Here is a 20,082-nt window from a genome sequence, read left to right on the forward strand (position 1 = left end):
AAAAAAAAAAAAGGTTTGCAACACCAATTCGATGCGATATCCTCGATTAATATCGATGCTTTGTCGATTTATAATAAAATAAGTCAATGCAGGTGATGTTTTTTTATTCCTTTCAGTTCAATGAAATATTCTAAACGAGGTGTATAGATAAACGCTAAGACAAAAGGTTTCTTCATTCAAATGTTAATTTCTATTATTACCATTGTGCATATCGTTGCTACGCGACATTCAAAATTACAATTTGTCGTTTCCAAACGATTCACACACAAATTCCTCTACCTTTATCCCTCTATAAATTTCTTTCAAGATACAGTTATATTTTTCTTTAAAAAAGCATCAGGATTATTTTCAATTCCTTCGAACGAGCTTCTCGCTATTTAAAAAGAAATTTCTTTTCGAAATTTCAAAAATTGTTTCTCTTCAATATCTCACCTCGACGGGGGGAAAATCGTTAAGTTCGAAGAGCGAACGATCGGCCGATCGTAGGAAATGCTTTTACGAGTTTTACAGGTTGCGTTAAAAAAGACGCGCAAAGCCGTCCTCTGACACTATCGTGAACCGTAAATCACTTAGTAACCAGAAACCCTTTAGGCACGTGCGTCACGTACACGCGTAGCGACAACCTCGAGCAATTAGTTGCCGTCTTTCGTGGTGACGTGTAATGGTATATTGCGAGTAACTTGGAATTTTGGACAAGTTTTCTTTTCTTTTTCACGCGATACTTTTGAGATATGATAGAATCCTTTGGAAGGATAGATTTTTACGAATTTTAGAATTAACACGATGATTTTTCGAGAGTATTCTTCGATCAGTATCGATTATAATCTACATCCAACAATCAAATTGTAAAGCTTGAAACGGGATTGAGTATCTCATAAACATCCTGCAAATATTAAATGCACAATTTCAATCGTACAACATTTGTTTTGCCGTGAATCTTTCTCATTGTTGTATGCAAATGTTGCGTCACTTTACACGCATGAAGAAAATCATTCGTTTGATGACTGGCAATTCGCCTTTGCCGCATCACGTCGAGAGAAACGGGAACAAAAATACGCGGATAAAAGAGGAAATTCAATGCAGGGAAGTCTTATTATCTCAAATAATTGATCCAAAGTTTGATCCAAACTCGATACTCGATCTTTTCTCGAGCAATGGACGAATTGTCGCGACTCGTTGTGAAAATTACGAGCAAAGAATCGAAGCTAGATCACATTCGAGGATATGTTAACATACGTATGATGAAGATCTGTCAGAAGTTTTAGCAAATGGAACGAAAGAAGGAATAAGGGAGGAGTAATTGAAATTGGTTCCATGTACAACAACGATTTTTAGAATTGAATATACGAGATGAAAATCGTATGAAAATCGAATCGTCACGAATGGTACATCGCAAGTCGAAGCGGTCATAAATATTTTTTACTGCGTATCCTTCCTATTATAATCCTACCTGTACTTACCGACATATAACGCCATTATTCTTTACGCAACAGCTATATAACAGGGAACAGAAATTAAATTCAACGGCGAACGAGCAATATACGATAATAAATATATACAAATACGGCCCAATATCACTTGTTTTCCTTAGAAGCGTCTACTTATTTATTTATTTATTTTTTTTCTTCCACGTATCTATCGTACTCTTCGATACTTTCATTTCTTCTTCACGTTTTAAAATCGTGGGTAATTTAACAATGGCCGGTCATCGTAAAAATTGTGCAAAGAAAATTGTCCTTCCGAAGATTCCCTAATGAGATGCGAGACACGATGTTTCCACGAAGTTGGATAATACGAAGCCATTGGAAGCCAATTGGAATAACACGTGAGGATTTTTGTAACAGTTTCTCCTCGTTTGTTGTCGGTGCAAAATGGCGCGTGAAGAAATGTTGGCCGCTCGCGTGCGAAGGATACGAAGGGATAATTCGATCGACGTAAAATCGTTAACTCGAGGCCTCTGCTGTAATTTTGATTTCCGTTTCCATCGATCGAACGTACGAGGAAAAATGAGGAAATTACGCGAGGCGAGAAAAATATCTGGATTTTTTATAAAGATTCTTATAATTAAAATTCCAGGCAATCGATTCAAGAAATTTTATTTGTTAAAGATACGTATCGCATATTAATTATTATTTTATTAGATTAGAAATGTCTAAAACTAGAATTGCAATTTCTTTTTTTTTTCTTTTCTTTTTTGATCTTGAAATGGAATTTATATTAGCCACAAGTTTATTGCCGCTTGATTTATAGAAGTATCCTTATCAGGTTGCAACGCGTTCATATTGAAATGAACGAGTGACGTATGCGACAATAAACGCCACGTACTGTACACCATGTTGAATAACAGATACTCTGTATTAGCGGAGTAACGAGAAATGCGTACGGTTACGTGGAAGCTTTGGTAAATCCTCTGGCGCGGTGACGGGAACAGAAGCAATTTAGATTGGAATTTTCTTCCATTTGTCACGTGTGTATAGTTGTGTTTTAAATTTAACGATGAATAATGGAGCTTATAACGGTGTTCTTGTCTCGAGTTGAAAGTTGAAAGTTGAAAGTAAGAGTAAGAACTTTCAAGCTTGGTATATATATATATATATATACTCAGAAATTTTTAAGAATATTTTTTAAGAAAGAAATATTATATTATTGCGCGAACTTGAAATAATACCGGCTACGAATTTCACTTTGATTTATCGATCACGAACGATCATAGTTTATTGATACTGGAGGGAATGTTAAATCATAGCAAATCGAGTTAGCTTATCAAATTGCACAATTGTATATCTATTAATCTATATCCTATCCAGGTATTATAATTTCATCGAAGCAAATTAATTTTTCGACAACGAAATACTTTCATCGGAATATATTTACTTTCTACGTGTCCTTTCTCGTTCGTCATTTCGAAACTCCCACATGCCTTATTTATTATCTTTCTCGAATAAAAGTAACGTTTAAAAACCTACGACAACACTTTATCTACTTATCTCCAGGATATCAAGAAGGATATAAAATCTCCAAGTATCAAGGAAATTCTACCCATTACTTCCCTGTACTTTCGCGAAATTACGTGTCGCACAAAAAGTGGAACTCTTTTACAGTCAATGTTTTTCGAGCGACCTCCCACATATCTTCGCGTTTCAAACGAGAATCGAGCGAGACAAAAACGCAAGACAACTCTACTCGTCAAGGATCAATCTTATTCCGTGTTATAATTCCAGTTTATCGTTGCACGTGGGTTGTTGTCACGAACTCTCAAAAATCTTATTAATTATTGCTTCCAAATTCCTTTCGTTTTCCCAACTGGTCACAATTTTATCATTGAGAGGACGAAGAATCCAGCCTCCTTTCAACGTGATTTACTCGTGTCTCTTTATTGGCCGTCGATACACGCGTGGCCGCAAACGAGGCGAACGATGGCGCCCCGCCGAGCGAGAAAGTCCCGATCGCGGAACGAGTGACGAAATGGCAAAAAAGTTGGAAGATTTTAACGATCGCACGTGCAGCGTGCAATACGATGCAACGCAGTTTAACGATGTTCCCGTTAATCCGCTCCTTTCGACCATGGGATCACGCACGGTTCAAACTATTCTTCTCTCGATGGAAACGACGAGATTTAGTTTTCTCGTAACGATTCAAGGTTTGAAAGGATGAACGAGTTTCTCGAAGACGAGCGAAATATGGATCTTCAGTTTTTAAATTTGTCTTCGTTGAATGGTATTAAGAAACAAGGTTAATAAAATACGTGAAATAAATTTTTCGCGTGGTATGCTAATTGAATATCGAAATATTTAGTTTTAAGATACTTTTATTATTTTTATTCGAGTTTTATCAATTTTTTTTTATTATTCACATCAAAGGGAATACAAGATCTTAACGATATATCATCAAATATTATTTAAAAATTGCTCCCTGTAAATAATGTTTCCTTGTCATGAATTTTCAATTTGGCATTTTGATCTTACCAGCTATTCAAACTTTCTTCTCCCCAATATATATCTTAAATTTTGAATTACGAATCATCGTTGCAGAGCAATTATTAATCGCGTTTCGATCTAGTAATCCCTACGATAATTGCAACAATATTAGCCGAAGGAATATTAATTTGAAATGTTGATCGTCTCCAGCTCTCTCGAAACTCTTCTCGCGCGACAATGTTATTCGAGGAGAGACTGTTAGCGCGAAAGTAAGTAATCTCGCGATGCGAGTTTTATGCGAAAGTGATATTATAATTCGAGGCTGACTCGCGCCGGGAAGACTCCTCTTTGTTACCCTTGCGTCCAATTTTACGACGTCCGCCCACGGAATACATTAACATTCGCATTACATCGTCATTATCTCTGTCATTCCGCGGTGCCATTACCATTATTACTTGGATCCTTGTCGGATCATTATCAAGTATTACAAGGCGCGCGCGTTCCTCTCGTGGGAAGAATAGATTGTAAAGTTCGTATTCCTTCGTTCCTCGATCTCGTGTCCACGCTGATTTACTTTAAGGCCTAGTGCCTTTCACTGTCGTCGCCACGAAATCTCGAGTCAAATTAGACTCGGGACGGGGCCATTGTACAAGGAAATGATTTTTCTCATTCCAATCGATCTTGGACCATTGTGTGTGGATCCGAAGAATCTAATCTCTGGATTAGAAAGTTGCCGCGTTGTGAAAGATTTTGGAGAAAAAAACCTTCCCTATTCCACTTATTTCAATCAACTTAAATTCTTTCGCATTTTCAAAATATCCAACCTCTCGATTCCAAATTTAATAATTTTCAAAATACTTATATTTCCGGTATATCTTCAATTAGATGTTCAGAATAATTCACTCATCTAAAACCAAGTATTTCCAAGCGTGAAAAATTCGAGTGATCGATCGAAGCGATTTAACCGATGAATGGTGGATAGCGAAAAGTTTCAGTTCAGACGGGATAAAGCAGCCTTCTATCGGTAGTGCCTTCTAACATTCGACCTTCTTCGATGAATTCAAGGCCAGGAATCGTCGGAAGGCCGCGTCTGGTTCCGTGAGAGAGATCATATTCGCGTTCGGTAGGCAGATTCACCCAGATGAACTTAAACCTCTACACTCAAGGAACTCCCTCTCCCTCGTATCGTCGTGGAATATCCTCCAGTCACGTAGAAATTATGTAACGTCGACGCTTATGCGCGTATATATCGCCTCCTCTCCAAGCTATTCGAATAATTAATAGCTCGAGTAATTCTCTCTCTAAAAGCCTCTCTCCTTCCCTCCTTTCTCTTTCTCTCTCTCTCTTCTCTTTTCCTCTTCTCGTTCCTCCGTCCATTTTCGGCGACCTTTCTTCCCTGCCTTTTCATTCTCTTCTTCTTATCCCTACTTTTATATACGGTTTATTTTTTTTTCTTTTTAAAGGGTGACGTTTCCATCGAACGCATCTCTCGAGAGACAATCCAATTGCATTCGCCTCGTAATTGAATCGAAGACATCCTCACGATCCACGTAATTTACGAGTGGTTGATAGATCGTGATCTTAGAACGAGGAGAGAGGAGCGAATATGAGGATTACCCGCGTGGAATGTCCTTGCAAGGCTCTAAATCATCGAGTCGTGGCTTCTTAATCGATTCCTCCGAGGGTTACTCTTTGCCTTTTTGTTTCGTCTTTTGGTCGTGTTTTTCGCGTTGTTTATGGATAGTATTTGTACGTGTGTGTGTGTGTGTGGAATGGAAATTGCGGGTATACGGCAACCGCGATGATTGCTGGGATAATCGATAATTGATTTTAATCAAGGGTACGGATTTCAGAAAAGGTAGCGATGGATTGTATTGCATTTTATCGAGATCATTCTCTCCATCGATGTGATATTTGTTAAAATATTGACAAATGTAAGATAACGTTTAAGATTTCGTTCCATGGAGTGGAATAAGGAAATGAGCAGTTTAGATTAGCAAGTGTTGCGATTAATCGTAATTAAACGTAATAATCCGTTGGAACGGTTTATCACGCTGATCGATTTCTACTTCTCTGGTACCCTTTTCGATAATCGTGTTTGACATTCGATCGACGATTTCCGTCACAATTTCTACGTAAAAACGTCATTTTTTTTATCGCTTTTCTTCTCTTTTTTCTTGCAAGCGATTAAACTTCTGGCCTTCTTTTCCGTTGGTAAAAATCTGAATGACTTTTTGATTATTTATTTCTTTGTTTATCTCAAATCATCGAAATTGAAGCTTCGATCGTGTTGTAAATCGAATCAAATTTGTTCATTTTATCAAGTATGATATCCATAATTTTAATCAATTTAAATGGACCAAGCTCTCTTTCAAACTTTCCACTCGTCAAATTGCATCGTTGCTTCTATCGTATTTTCCCCTACCTCAACTTCTAAGAGAGAGATTAGAATTAAAAATAATCATCTTTCAAAAATTCGATAAGATAAACAAATTAATAGGGGAAAAATCGCAGTTTCTTTCAACAAACGTGTAAAAACTATCGGCAAATTTCATCATGATCAAGCTGATCAAGCGTTAATACAACACTTTTTTCTTTTTTTTTTTATCCTCTCCTTAACGTTCACGTCACGTAAAATTACTCGATGCAGAAAAGAAGACTTGGAAAAGGGGCGTGTCGAGTCGATCGCTATGCAAAGTAACAAGGCTATATCGGAGCTCTACGACTCGTACGTACGCGCAAAGCGAATGTAGTTACGTTTCTTCGACACGTAAAAAAAAAGGGAGGAAAAATACGGATGCCACAAATTGAGTGACGTGCAGCTCGATTACGTCCTTGCAAAGACGCTTCGGAGGCTGGTTTATCCTTATTCTTTTTTCGCCGGCCGGTTTCTTCTTTCTCGGCCGAGCTGTTAAGCCGATTAACCCAGATTTGTACCTACGGCACGCGTAGGATTATCACGTTACGTTCAATATTGCTAATGCACGTGGACAGTTTTTCCTTTCTTTTTTTTTTTTTTTTTTTTTTTAATCAACATCAGGAAATCGCCTTGACAAGTTGCTACCTTTTCCCTCCTACTTAACACGTTATAATATCGTACGACGATGATGGGGAAAATATTTGTACAGTTGCGAAAAAGAATTTAATCATCGTTTAAATGGATGAATCATCGCTTAATTATATCCCTTCCAATTAATCCAAATATATATATATATATATTCAAATTTTATAACCTTTTCCCAACTCGTAAAATTAACGTCTTCTTCACGATTCCATTCCCTATTTACGATAAATTCTCGAGCAATTTAACGTACAAAGAAGGCTTTCTCTCTCTCTTTCTCAAGATCAGTTAGCAATTGTCTTCCTGATGAATGGTATCTAGCTATCCTCGTCGTTTGGATGATGAGTCGGAGGGAAGGATTTTTTCTTTTTTTTCTTTTATCGAAACATGGCAATTCCCTAACGAGGGGTTGCGCAATCGGCTGCCGCGCCATTGGTCACGATAGTTTCGCTACCGAGTTGTGCAGCGGAGGACATAAAGCTGTCCTTTGCCAACTGAATGGCGAGATAGTCGGCCGCCGCTCGACTCCTATCTGATCGTCACGCTGTTATTCCGTTCGTAGATCTCGCTCGCCGAGTATCAAAGCCGCGCCTCCGCCTCCATAAACCCTTCCTCGTACGTAGATAATTCCCTGAAAGCGTTCATTCTCTCCTCGTGGCCGATGAACACGAGCCCGCCGTACGTGATGGGAGAGATTTGCTCGGTTCCACTTCAAATCTAGTCCCCAGGGATTGCGGGATTGTAAGTAACAGTTTTGTTGGAATTCTTCTGGATAGATGGGTAGATAGTGATTTTCACGAGATTTTATTATCACGCTCATTTTGAGAAGCAGTTGATTTGAATCGGTGTGACTAAAATGTTTCTTTCGATTTCGTGTTTATTCCACGAATAATTAATTGTTAATACTATTTCGCGATTAACGGGAGAGACGTTGATAGAGTTACCGAGCATTACATTTAAGGAAAGGTAATATTTAAGACGGATTACAGAATTCATCACCAGTTCAAGAATCGAAAGCTGAATTTGTTGTTGGAAAGTTTTGAATAGTAACAAAATTCCTCTTGATTCTTCGTATAGATAGAAAGTTAATGAAAAATAAATTAGCGAAATCGGCCATCATTAACCACGAATTAATTCCCCGATTACGTGTAACGAGCCGTATCAAACATTTTAAAATGTCACGCGACTTTCACCTAGCTTCCGAAAACCTGGTTGAACAACAACAAGGTGCAAAGAATTCGCTTGCAACGCGAAATATATGCAAATCCAGGGATCGAATAGAAATACCAAATACCATCGGTTCATGCATCACTCACTTGGAGGAAAACTCTCGTTAAATTTATCCTGATCCAACGTCCGTCTTCGTTTCTCCCGCCCGCCATAATGATAATCGTTAAACGGCCGTCCTCCATCTGATTAACAGGTCCGTATTTCGCGGTTCCCGGCTTATTAATGCGCAACGCGACGATTGTAACATTCTATTAAAGTCGTGGCGATAAATATCGGCCGGGTATCGCCATTAATTCACGCGATTTTTTTTTTTTTTTTTTTTTTTTACAGACACGTAGAAAATACGAGTTTGCCAGACTGTGATTAGATTCCGGGCACCAGGCCGGTTTCGATCGGTTTCTCTTAACCAAATGGTGGATAACGCACACCGTTGGAGACCAATTAACGCATTGCCGTTAATCGTTGCTATTTACGTCTATCCTTGATGTTTCGAGAATCCAAGAAGGGTTTTTTTTCGCGTATTTATTCCATCAATAAAAAATACTTTGATTTGTTTCGGTGAAGGAAGCGGAGAGAAGGAATAGAATTGCGTATGCGTTTGTGAAATTATTTGTTGTCCTCTATGCAAGATTTGATTACAAGGTTATAAGATTAATTAATCTTGAATAATTAACGAACAGAGACGTTTTTATCTATTGTTGTATTCTTGTACAAGAAGATTTTCTACGGGATACGAACGCAAGTTTTCTTAATTTAGATATTAGAAAGGGGATCGAATATATGTATATCTTTCATATTTTCAAAAAAATGTGAAGAAATACGATCCTATTCCTGTGATATACTTTCCCTGTCTGTGGACAGATACGATTTAGGAAGATTCGACAATCGTAAATCTGCTCGGAAGCTACATCCTCAACCGTTCAATGAGAGAAGCTACTCTGAGAAGTTCTTCTAAATCTTTCCATTATAAATCACGTGGTATAAACGTATTATTGTCGGGTTAAGTGGATCATTAATATTCCCAACATCCGTGAGAACGAGCCATTAAAGGTAGATCGACGACACTGTTTCGTTGATCATGCGAAACAACGAGATCTTATCATCCGTTCATCGATATTCTTTATCCGATTTGATTTATTTTGCGTAGCTGGAACGAAAGGAAGAAAGCAAAAAAAAAAAAAAAAAAGAAAGAAAAAAAGAAACATTTAACACTTCGTCGATCATATTTATCGCTTATTTATCCAGAGGAATTTCACTCGATCGGCGCGATTTATATTCCCTTTCCCTCGCCGACTATTTTATAACGTGGGTCGTGTAAAGATCCTCCTGGCGTCGCAAATAAGTTATAAAACGAGGATAGGATCGCGACAATCTATGCGATACTCTGTTGCACTGTTGTCGAGTCGTCGGGTGCACTGGAATTTTAATAGGATCTTTGATGCATCGTTCCAAGCCGATTCATTGTGCCGAGGATAATGAAATTATTAAGCTCAATAGGATTCCCATTATATGATACAAAAGAACGAGGAGAATGAACGTTTTCTCTTTGATTAAATTTAATTATTTAAATCGCCTCTCCTATGGTGTCTTCGTATATATTCTCTCGTGTTTAACAAAGGACATTATTTTTAATATTTTTTTAACACGGATCGTGTTTGATGACCGATGAAATTTACTCGATTACTTTGACATCGTTTCCGTCCATTATCGTTTGTCTTTCCTCCCCTCCCCATCTTGACAAATCGAAATATATATATATAAATTGTACAAATTTGCATCTAATTTATTTTCTTTTAGTTTTTTTTTTCCATTTGTTATACATTGTTTATATATCTATTGAAACAATCGCGTATCTTCCTATCTTTGTATTGATATAAGATTTTTTGCTCTAAAAAAATTTATCGCTTCGAAGAAACGATCGAAAGAAAACTAACGTTCAATTTAATATATCGATATAAAATTTACGGATACGAGATTTATTTTTTCATGTCGATATTTTTCCGACAAATGAGCCTTATTATGCAATATTATTATTGTGTGTATTTTCGTCCCCATCGATCTCGCAACAAGAGGTCCACGGCGATGGTTCCGAGTCATCGCCGCGAACCGAAATAACTCGGAAGAACGAGCACGCACAATAATCCGGAGGAATCATCGTAACGCGAGGCGAATTATGATCGTAAATCTAGCAAGTTTTACGAGCCTCGCATTTTTACGATTATTGTTCGTCGTAAAGCTGCGGGTTGCCGCGTGTCGATGCGCCAACAAGTATTCATCCTAGACGCGCGTCCAATGTACGAATTTGTTCGAGTTTCCGGTAGCCGGGACACAGTCGTTAAAACGGAGTCAGAAACCGGCCTCTTTCCTATGCGTTTCCACCGTGAAATATTGGATTGGATAATGAGAAACAATTTAATATCGAGCAGGAAAATCAATTTGGAGAACTGGAAACGTATAAGCGGTGTATTATACACGCGTTTTATCCTAATTTATAATTTCTGTTAAATTGTTCTCGTGTAACGAATTTAATCCAAGCCATTTTTTTTTCGAAACAGATTCGACTAACAATCGATTCAATGCTCAATGTATTTATGAAACAGCCGTGGCTGGAACGTGGCTGGAACAATTTTTGTTAAAATTCGTTCTCTCCAAGTAATTTCGCGAATAATTCTATGGGATTGGAATGCGTATATCTCGAATCTTTTTTGTTCTCGTAATTGACGAGGCTCGATAAGTGGATAGAAAGTAAAATTACGTTTCGAGTCATTTTAATTAACGAGTGTCACGATCTCTTAACTACGTTTCAAGAAGGCACGGATAAGCAACAGATACATACGTATATATATATATATATATGTATACCTCGGGAGCACTCGGTTAACCAACCTTTAACCTTAACCTTCTTATTTAGAGGAGCAAGGCAACGAGGAACTTTTAACATTTCTCTTCTTTAGAAGCCAGCTTTCTAAACAATCTTGACCGCGTTCAACGAGGGTATATAATACCCCTGGAGTAATGTAAAATTCATTTTTTGGACGCGTTTTGCCCTTTCGTTCACCGCGATTTCACGCGGATTTTAATCATTTCCGATGGCGCGCGCCGGCTATTCGAACGTGCGAGGAATCCAAATTACGTCGTGGTGAAAGTGGCTCGAATCGCGAAATCTTCGCAATCGTTTGCAAACCTCTCTCTCTCTCTCTCTCTCTGATGCGCTTCTCGCTCATGCGGAATTATCGTTTTTTCCAGCGAGTTTTCGAGGAGGAAGTTGGAAATATCGAGCGAGTTGGTGTATTTTTGAAGTGGTTGAGAGTGGTTTAACGGGGGTGTTTACGTAATCAGCGTTGAAGTGGACACGATCGATTATCGGCCGCTGACACTCGCGTTCTTCCATCTTGGACAACAATGGAATTGCGCCGAGTGGAGAAAGTGGTTCGAATCGCGAAACGATTTTTAAGTTTATTAAGGTGACGCGATGCATTTCTCACGGAAATTGAATGGCAATTTATTTGGAGAATAATGTAATTGTGCAAAGATTACAGAATAATATTCGATCGGGGTTAAACGAAGACGCATATTACATTTTGTAATTGCAATTCGTATCATCGGAGGTGTTATAAAAATTTCTCGAAAGGTCAAGAATTTCATAAGAACGAGGATTAGATTAATTATATAACGTTACAAAACAAAATTTTGCAATGGAAACGCGTTAAAAAAAAAATTTTCCAATCTGTTTATTTTATTGTGGTTTCGCCACTTTGAATTTTTTAAAATGCAGCGCTGGTTGAAATCGCTAGGTGAAGGGGATACGTAATACGGTGGCTCTGGTGATAAGATAAAACAAAAACGAGAGCTAATAGCTTGTTTTATCGGACGGATAATAAATAAAATATTCACCCACCGGTCACAATATATTACGATCTTCCACATCGTGTAAATATAAATTCAAAACACGTGCCGTCAAATAACAAGTTTCCGAATTTTTTCTATTTCCTTCCCGCCATTGAATTACCCGCGGCGTTGCACGAGCGATATCTATTGACACGTTGCGTTAACAAGAAAAACAACACGTATACACCGTTTATCAACCTTTAACACCTCCGATTTAAAGAATCGCTCCCGATATCCATAACTCGCGCGGCAAGTTTCGCTGGAAACGTCCAAGAATTTCGTCACGCGGCGAAAAATAAACGGGCTCGAGCGAAACGCTCGTGTATGCCCATGGAGAATTTGAGTTACGTCGCGGAGAAAGTGACGATAATCGAGCCGAACGATGCACGGAACGATTCTCACGGGTATGACGATAATAAATCGTCGCTACGATTTATGCCCGAGAATACATAACCGTATATATGTAATTTTATATATATATATTTATATACATAACTATATTTGCACGCGTGTACCTTTGATCACGAGCGAAGAAGAGGAACAGTGTCTTCATAATTTACTTAAAAATCTTGCTACTGTGCTCTCATTGGATGAACACGTTGGAAGTACACATGTAAGAATGTTCGCCCGTATATACGCCTTTAATCGTGAGAGAGAAGGGTGGAGGGTATGTGCATGTACATATGCATCGAGAGTCGCTTTGGATGAGAGACAAAGAGAAAGAGAGAGGGAGAGAGAGAGAAAGAGAGGGGGGAGGGCAGGAAGAGATCGGTGATTCGAGATGCCCCACTTTCTCGCGATGCAATTAAAGTGGCCCGCCGCGCCGCTGCGATAACTGCATTATACGCGAGAGCGCAGCTCAGGGGCTTCCCCCGCAGTCTGGTTTCGCGATCGCATACGCTGATACGCTGACGTCTCACGGACGATATGTACCCGTGAATAAGAGCAACCGTGCGCGATACGGATAGATAGATCCTTGGAATCGTTGCAAAAGTTGAATTGATCAGAGGAATGGGTTCGAGCAACTATCGAGTATATTCTTTTGAGGGAAGAATTATTAAATGGATGGAAAAATAAACGAAATAAGAGAAATCAGTGCAAGAAAATTCTCATCATCTTTTTCTTAATTTTCATCCTTTCGAGAAATTGTTCGAAGCAAGATCAAATTAGAAAGAAAATTTTCTCCTCTCCCCTTTAATGTACAATAATTCGAGGCAAATAGAGAACAATGGACACTGTATCTCGCGTTCCTTTCCAGTCGAATCGTGGAAAGAATCAACGGAACGTTCGAATTGTACGATCTCCGCGCGCAGTCGATCCGGATATGCGGATTCGATGAAACGAACCCTTTGATACGGTGGAGCCGCTTAGAAAGCTCTCGACTCGCTCTGCCTCGCCCTGGGTGGTTAATAGCCGGCGTTCCGTGGCGTGCATGATTAGCGAGAAATTATATTTACGAGTACACGTGGGCGGCTTGGAATAAAGTCGATCACTCGGCGATCCCGCGAGGACTTCCGCGATGATCTTTCTGCGAGGGTGTGACGGGCCTCTCTCTCTCTCTCTCTCTCTCTCTCTCTCTCTCTCTCTCTCTCTCTCTCTCTCTGTTATCGATGGTTTCCATCGCGGCTCTCGACAAGGATCGCTAGGAAACCCGAGCGGACCAGGCTGGCCGATAAATTACAACGCGAGACAACGCGGCGCGTGGACGAATCCCGGCGCGTAACGCAATAGTTCAGCGCACGGAGGAATTGATGGACGAGGCGATTTATGCGTGGCCGCCGGAAACAAACTGTATTTTGAGCCGTGGTTAATTTGTTTACCATCGAATGCGCTTTGATATATTTCTATACGCGTAATAATGGGTTTTATACATAGTAATAAATATTTTAGGAATGTGAATTTCTTTTTTTTTTTTCGAAGGATAAAATCAAAGAGTTTGATGTTGAAGAATATAAAAAAAAAAATTGAAGTTCTTCCTATCCTATCGATACTAATATTTCTTTGTTATTTTATGTTTCAGGTGAGTCAGATTGTCGTATACTCGAAACAAAAAGCGTCATCTCAAAAATCAATCCGTCCAGTAAGTAACAATAAACACACATCGATTTTTTAAAAATCATTTATATCGTTAACACAATTTTAGGAGAAAGAGAGAGGAAATTAAAAATATATATATATCGTTTTCAATTATATCATACGATTAAATACAGGATCAATTAATTTTAAAACTAAATCACGACTATGTAATTACGCAACTTGGGCCTTTAAATCAATCAAGCAAAATACGAAACGAGTCGTAAAAACCACCCCTGCCTTTTCCAAGAGTCAAAAATCGATTTCCAACGAGGCGGATAAATACACGCGGTGGCTGTCACGTAAATAACACGATCGTGTACGCGGAGCGTGCACACCACGCTTTGGTCGTGCAACGCGTCTAAAAACGGCGCCTCGATTCACAAAAAGGGCCGACCTAACCGAAGCGGATAGCCCGCGCGGCGAAAGATACGCTCGAACGGATGCGTGGATCATCCGAGTGGAGACTTTCAGCATGATCCAACGGAGGAAAAGAAAGAAGGGGGAGGAGGAGGAGGAGGAGGAGGAGGAGAGCCGACGCAAAGTCTCTCCTCTCTCTCCTCTCTTCCGAAGCAAGAGGGCATCGCCCTGACCGTGACCTAGCCACCGCTCCTCGGGCGAACGCACACACGAACGCATCGACACACGTGTTGAGAGGCGGCTACGTAGCCAGTCTAGGGTACAAACACGTTTTCCTTTCGATTCCTCTGGTTTCGCGTTATGAAATTTTGTGCCGGATCGAATCGTTGTTTTAGAATTTTTCGCGTCTCTGTTTCCCTCGATGTTGATATAATATTTTTGGTGGAAGACTGGTAGAGTTTAAAAGCTCGCTAACGTAATTAGAATTTAAATTGATGGATATTGGCAGTAGTATTCTCTCAATTGCAATTTTGAAATGTTTAGGAGGAGGAGAAAGAATCGTTGAATTATTCATTTCTTTTGTGCATCTTAATAAGAAAAGATTACCTAAGAGACGATCGAAAGTAATAATATTTTTAAATACTATTTCCATAACAAAGGATCTAAATTTTTATTTCTTCTTTATTTATGCACGTATTATTATCCGTGCATCTTATCCGCAGAATTGAAATATTCCACGTTAATGGATCGAATATTTAAATATAATTAGACAAAAAGGAAGAGATCCTAAGAAATTTGTTCAACTTTATTCACAATTTAATCGAGAGAGAGAGAGAGAGTCTTAAAACGTATCTTAAAAAATATCAAAGTTTGAAAAAAAAGAAAAGAAGAAAGACTTGATTCACGAAACAAAAATTTTTTTCTATGGAATTTCTCCAACCTCTCCAAATGCTCCGACTCGTTAAGGTAAAATTTTTTCCCGAGAATTCTGATAGTTCTAGACGTTTTATGCCCATCAGTGCATCTCTGCGGAGGCACGAAGAGAATAGCGTACACACGTGATCACGCGAATCGTGACGAGGAGCGTGTCTATCGTTGAGTCTCGGGGCAACGTCGTTGTTCGCGTGTGTTGGCCATCAGCGTGATTCCGCCGGCAGCGAAATCAAGCATCCCGATACCTTTGTCATTTTCCCTTCGAAGGGAGAGAGAATAATCTATGATTCGTGATGGACGTTACCGTACAACGTGTGTTCCACGTTGTATCTTCTCCTAAACGATACTCGATAATAATCTCAGGAAGTGTCCGTATAATACGAATGTGTACGTAGTAAAAAAGAACGCGAATTCTCTCACTCTCTCTCTCTCTCTCTCTTTCGATCAGTGGAATGTGCCCGTATATAGTCAGACACGTGTGGATTACACGCGTTGGGAATTGCCCTCCCTCGGAAGGATGGAAGAAATAAAAAGAAATATTTTTCCGTTCAAATGATTCGAGACATTATTATAGAGATTATAGAGTTTCTGGAAAATGAGTGTGTGTGTGTCAAGGTGGATGATACATTCAAACAAAACAAAAAAATAGAACACGTTCGTAATTGGTCGAGTAGCGGGGAATAACGCGAGCATTGTTATGCCGCGCTGTAATTATCGCGTTATGACAAAGCTGGGGGTAATAATCGTGCCGTGATGCAACTGTAATCGCAAATATTGTTCTTTTCAGCGATACATCCGTTATGTTATATTGTTAATAACGATGATCGATGATCGTCGCTAGATCTCTCAACTCGTTCATTTGAGTTCGAAGGAGGCGATCGTATTTGTGAAAAATTTTACATTTTCACGTTCACGCAGAAATTTCCATCGAATCGTTATTACAACACGATACAAAAATATATTTTATTATAATTAATAACGCAACGCAAATTTTTCCACCGTCGACAATTTAATCAGCGTAAATCCACTGATCCAATTAAATCCATTCGATATATCTTCCCTGGTCCGGTATAACTGGATTCATTCCTCCTGGATCTCTCTCCACTCCCTTAGCGGAGGATGCTGCAACTTCTGGACCATTTCATTAATTTAACGTATCATTTCGTGCTGCTTCCAAGCAACAACCAAGAATTTCGAATTTCCTTTCCGCCGGGGAGATTCTTCACCCATATTTTACGATCCACCCAGCGACGATATACATTCCCTTGGAGAGGGAATCGAAGGGTTCAACGGTGCATGATTTCGTGGCTTTTCTTGGCTTCGCGTGCAACGCTTAAATTGTAACGAACGAAATAGCGGAGCGCATAAAGAAAGGGAATTGAAACGCATGCGAGAATTTATGGTACATATATCTTTTCATTAAGGCGGTATTCGATGAACCCGAACACGAGGGCGTAACGCCAAGGCAACGATAACTCGCGCGAGATAAACTTTGTTGCACACACGTATTCGACGTAGTTGCAAACATTTTATGGTATACGATATATTTACGATTCCTTAGTCTTTGAACGATAATTCTTTTGCAAAATGTTGAAAATTTATTTATTTATTTTTTTTTTCCCCCTACCCCCTCCATTTCTCGATAACTTTGTCGTAAATATTATCTGTTGCGTACGTAGCAACGATACGTGCGTGTTGAACGACATAATAAATAACTGTGGTTTGATATTTCTATTTGGTTATTATTTATGCAGTAAGAATTTGCTAGATTTATAGACTGTGCACGTAAACATACATATTTCCTCGAAGTATTAACCGTGTTTGTAATATTTAATACTTATATGACATTTTGAAAGTAGTACATATTCTTTTACGATCAACACGACTCACGAAGATACGATAATTAACAACCGACAAATAATTCCTTTTTTTTTTTTTTTCTTTTCTTTCTTCCTATTAAATTCTCCTTCTCTCAATCTTTTATCGACCATCTTACTTTAAAATTTTTTTAAAAATTTAAAAAAAAAAAAAAAATAAAATAAATATAATATAATAAAATCCCTCCTTCTTTATTTCATAGGTTTTAAAAGAGTTTAAATCATCCGATCATCCCCCTATATTTTATAATCATCGTTCGAGAACGATTATTAAATCCTTCTTTATTCTCTTCCTCTGTTCATAAAGAAGCTCTCTATCGATTATTTAACGTATAACCGCCACGGGAAAAAATTTTTCTCGCTGACTGCAGTCAATAATTCGTGAAGATTATATTTCCAGTAAATTTTATCGGTAATGAGAAAAATTACACGGGGATACTGCACCTCTCTCACGATGTAATTCGCACTGTGCACGCATAGTTGATTGGTATGCGGTAGAAAAGTATCCACCAGTAAACACGCGGTACGTCATAACTATTAATATTTGCACGATATACCCACCAGGTCTCGAGGCCATATCGAGAGTAACTTTCGCCTCCTGCAATCTGGAACGTAGAATTCCACCGTCTCCAATTAACCGATGGAACTTAATACGTCAATTAGGATCCTCGAATGGGATTTTTCGCGAAAAATATGGCCGATTTCATTATTTAATTAACCGTTTAATTTGACAGATCTGTATGGTTCTGATTGACGTTATTTGTTGCGAAGAATTGCGGCTTCGTTGTTCCATAGACACACTTACCACGAAACGAAGATAATAGAAAGGCTGGATAGCATAATCGATTTTTCTCATTATCAGCTTTTTTTCCCTTATCAGGGCAGAGTAATTTGGAATGAGTATAGAGAGAAGTTAATAGGGGTGAATATCAATATGAAAAGATATGAGAAGACAAATAACTTAATAATGATGAACTTGAATTATTACGAATTCGAGTAGCGGAGTAAATGGAATCAATGGGGACGATTAAAAATTAAATAGAGATAAAGTGCAAGCCTTAGTGCACTGTTGTAGATAGATTACGAAATGAACATTAATTTTTGTCATATAGCAAACGATTTTAACGAGTTTCTAAGCCTCTACTTAAATTCGACGACGGTGCAAGTTAGATAGTTGTGTGATAATCGTAAAATGGTATGACGTAGATTAATAAAAGACCCACTTGAGACCGTGAATTGTGTTAGCATAAAGTCACCGTTTTATGCACCATAAAATGTTACGGCATTTCTTCCAGGGGCACGTTTGCACGCCTGGCGAAAAAAAAAAAAAGAAAGAAAGAAAGAAAGGAAGAAAAGGAAAAATGAAGAGGAAAATGGGAACACGGATACATTAGTTTTCTTGTGGCATAGATTAGATCTCTTCAAGATTCAAATTTACTCTGTAACGTTTCGTCGAAATTGGGTAAAAAGGAATTTGGATAGATTGTTACCGCGAATCTCGAAGTATATTTAAGCAACTTTCTTAGAATGAGTGGCAATTCAAGCAATTGCAACGAAGCAAACTATTTTTTTAAATCGTTGTTATTCAATTATCCCATCTTCTTTTCTAATATCAAAATTTTCACATTTGAATTCCAAAAGTGTTTCTACCTATGTGTTTTAAAAAGTGATCGATTTTATTCAATTTGTGGAGAGAAGAATGTATCTATCCTTATAGATACTTTGCACGAATTAACCAATACATTTCAGTTAATTAGAGGGATAAAAAACATGGTGATTGAGGAAGATTTTAAAAATTCTGATGGATTGAGTTCTGAGTATGATTATTCAAAAGAAAAATTATAAAGATTTAGAAATTTCTTCTCGATTTTTCAAGCAAAAATATCTTGGATATATATATATATATATATTTTTTAAAATAATTTAAACGTCGTTACGTTTCGTCGTTGTAACTTAACGAGAAGAACGTTAGTTGGCTTCATTGTGGAGTGATTTTGTGTGGATTTGATCCGCAGAGACGCGTGTAAATATTCTCATTAGAGGGGGCGTAAGAGCTTGGACGTTCCCCGGACCGTGACGAGTTCAAAGAGAGAGAGTTTCCAGATCGGTGATGTTCGTTACTTTGATTTCTTGTTGTTTCTTGACCTCTCTCGCAGCGTTGGCCTACATTGTCGAGCGTTTTCTATTTAAAGATGAGCACCGAGTACATCACTATTTCATATCTTACATGTTTTGTTACACACTTAATTATTTCAATTCTCAAGAAGATTCATATCTGTTTTGGTCATGTCAAAAGAGAAATCAAAAGGAAACACTATTTTCGGTTGTTCTTCAATGATAATGAATTGAAGTGTGTGAAGAGTAATTTATAAGTATAACTTGGTATAACTTGGTCTCCTTCCTCTTCTTCCATTTGAAAAAAGGGGTTAAAGATATTTCTCCTTCGTTTCGATAAAGCATCGTGTAAGATAGTTAATCAACGATCGACACGATAAAGAAAATTTTACGTTGGTGAAGTATCCTCGACGAGGGGGGGGGAGAAAAAAAAAAGAAAAGTCGGATGGAAGCTCGTTGCTCGTTTTTCTTGTCCCTCCGCATCGTCTACGAATCTCCCGTAGATTTCTTCCTCTCTTCCCTTCCTCTTTACTCTTCTTCTTTTTGCTCGATGTATCCCCTCGGATTCGTGGCGTATCTTAATGCACGGTACGTGTGCAATATGGCAATGTCGGCCCGTATATCGAGG

At 38.4% G+C, this 20,082-nt stretch overlaps 1 protein-coding gene across 12 annotated transcripts in view; it reads left to right on the top strand.

The window, feature by feature from the left end:
• LOC122716782 (trichohyalin) overlaps positions 1-20,082 on the top strand; it is a 115,522-nt gene that overhangs the window by 68,731 nt on the left and 26,709 nt on the right. For 4 of the 12 annotated variants that reach the window (XM_043940173.1, XM_043940192.1, XM_043940199.1 and 1 more), the window contains one exon: positions 14,117-14,176. The exons of 7 other annotated variants lie outside the window; for them this stretch is intronic. The gene's annotated coding sequence lies outside the window, so the exon portion shown is untranslated. Of the gene's footprint in view, positions 1-1,745; positions 1,826-14,116; positions 14,177-20,082 lie in introns of those variants that run through there. One more of the 12 variants, XM_043940227.1, reaches the window with a different exon arrangement.

This window comes from Apis laboriosa, unplaced genomic scaffold (assembly GCF_014066325.1).
Source record: "Apis laboriosa isolate Shangri-la unplaced genomic scaffold, ASM1406632v1 scaffold119_cov161, whole genome shotgun sequence".
Classification (NCBI taxonomy): domain Eukaryota; kingdom Metazoa; phylum Arthropoda; class Insecta; order Hymenoptera; family Apidae; genus Apis; species Apis laboriosa.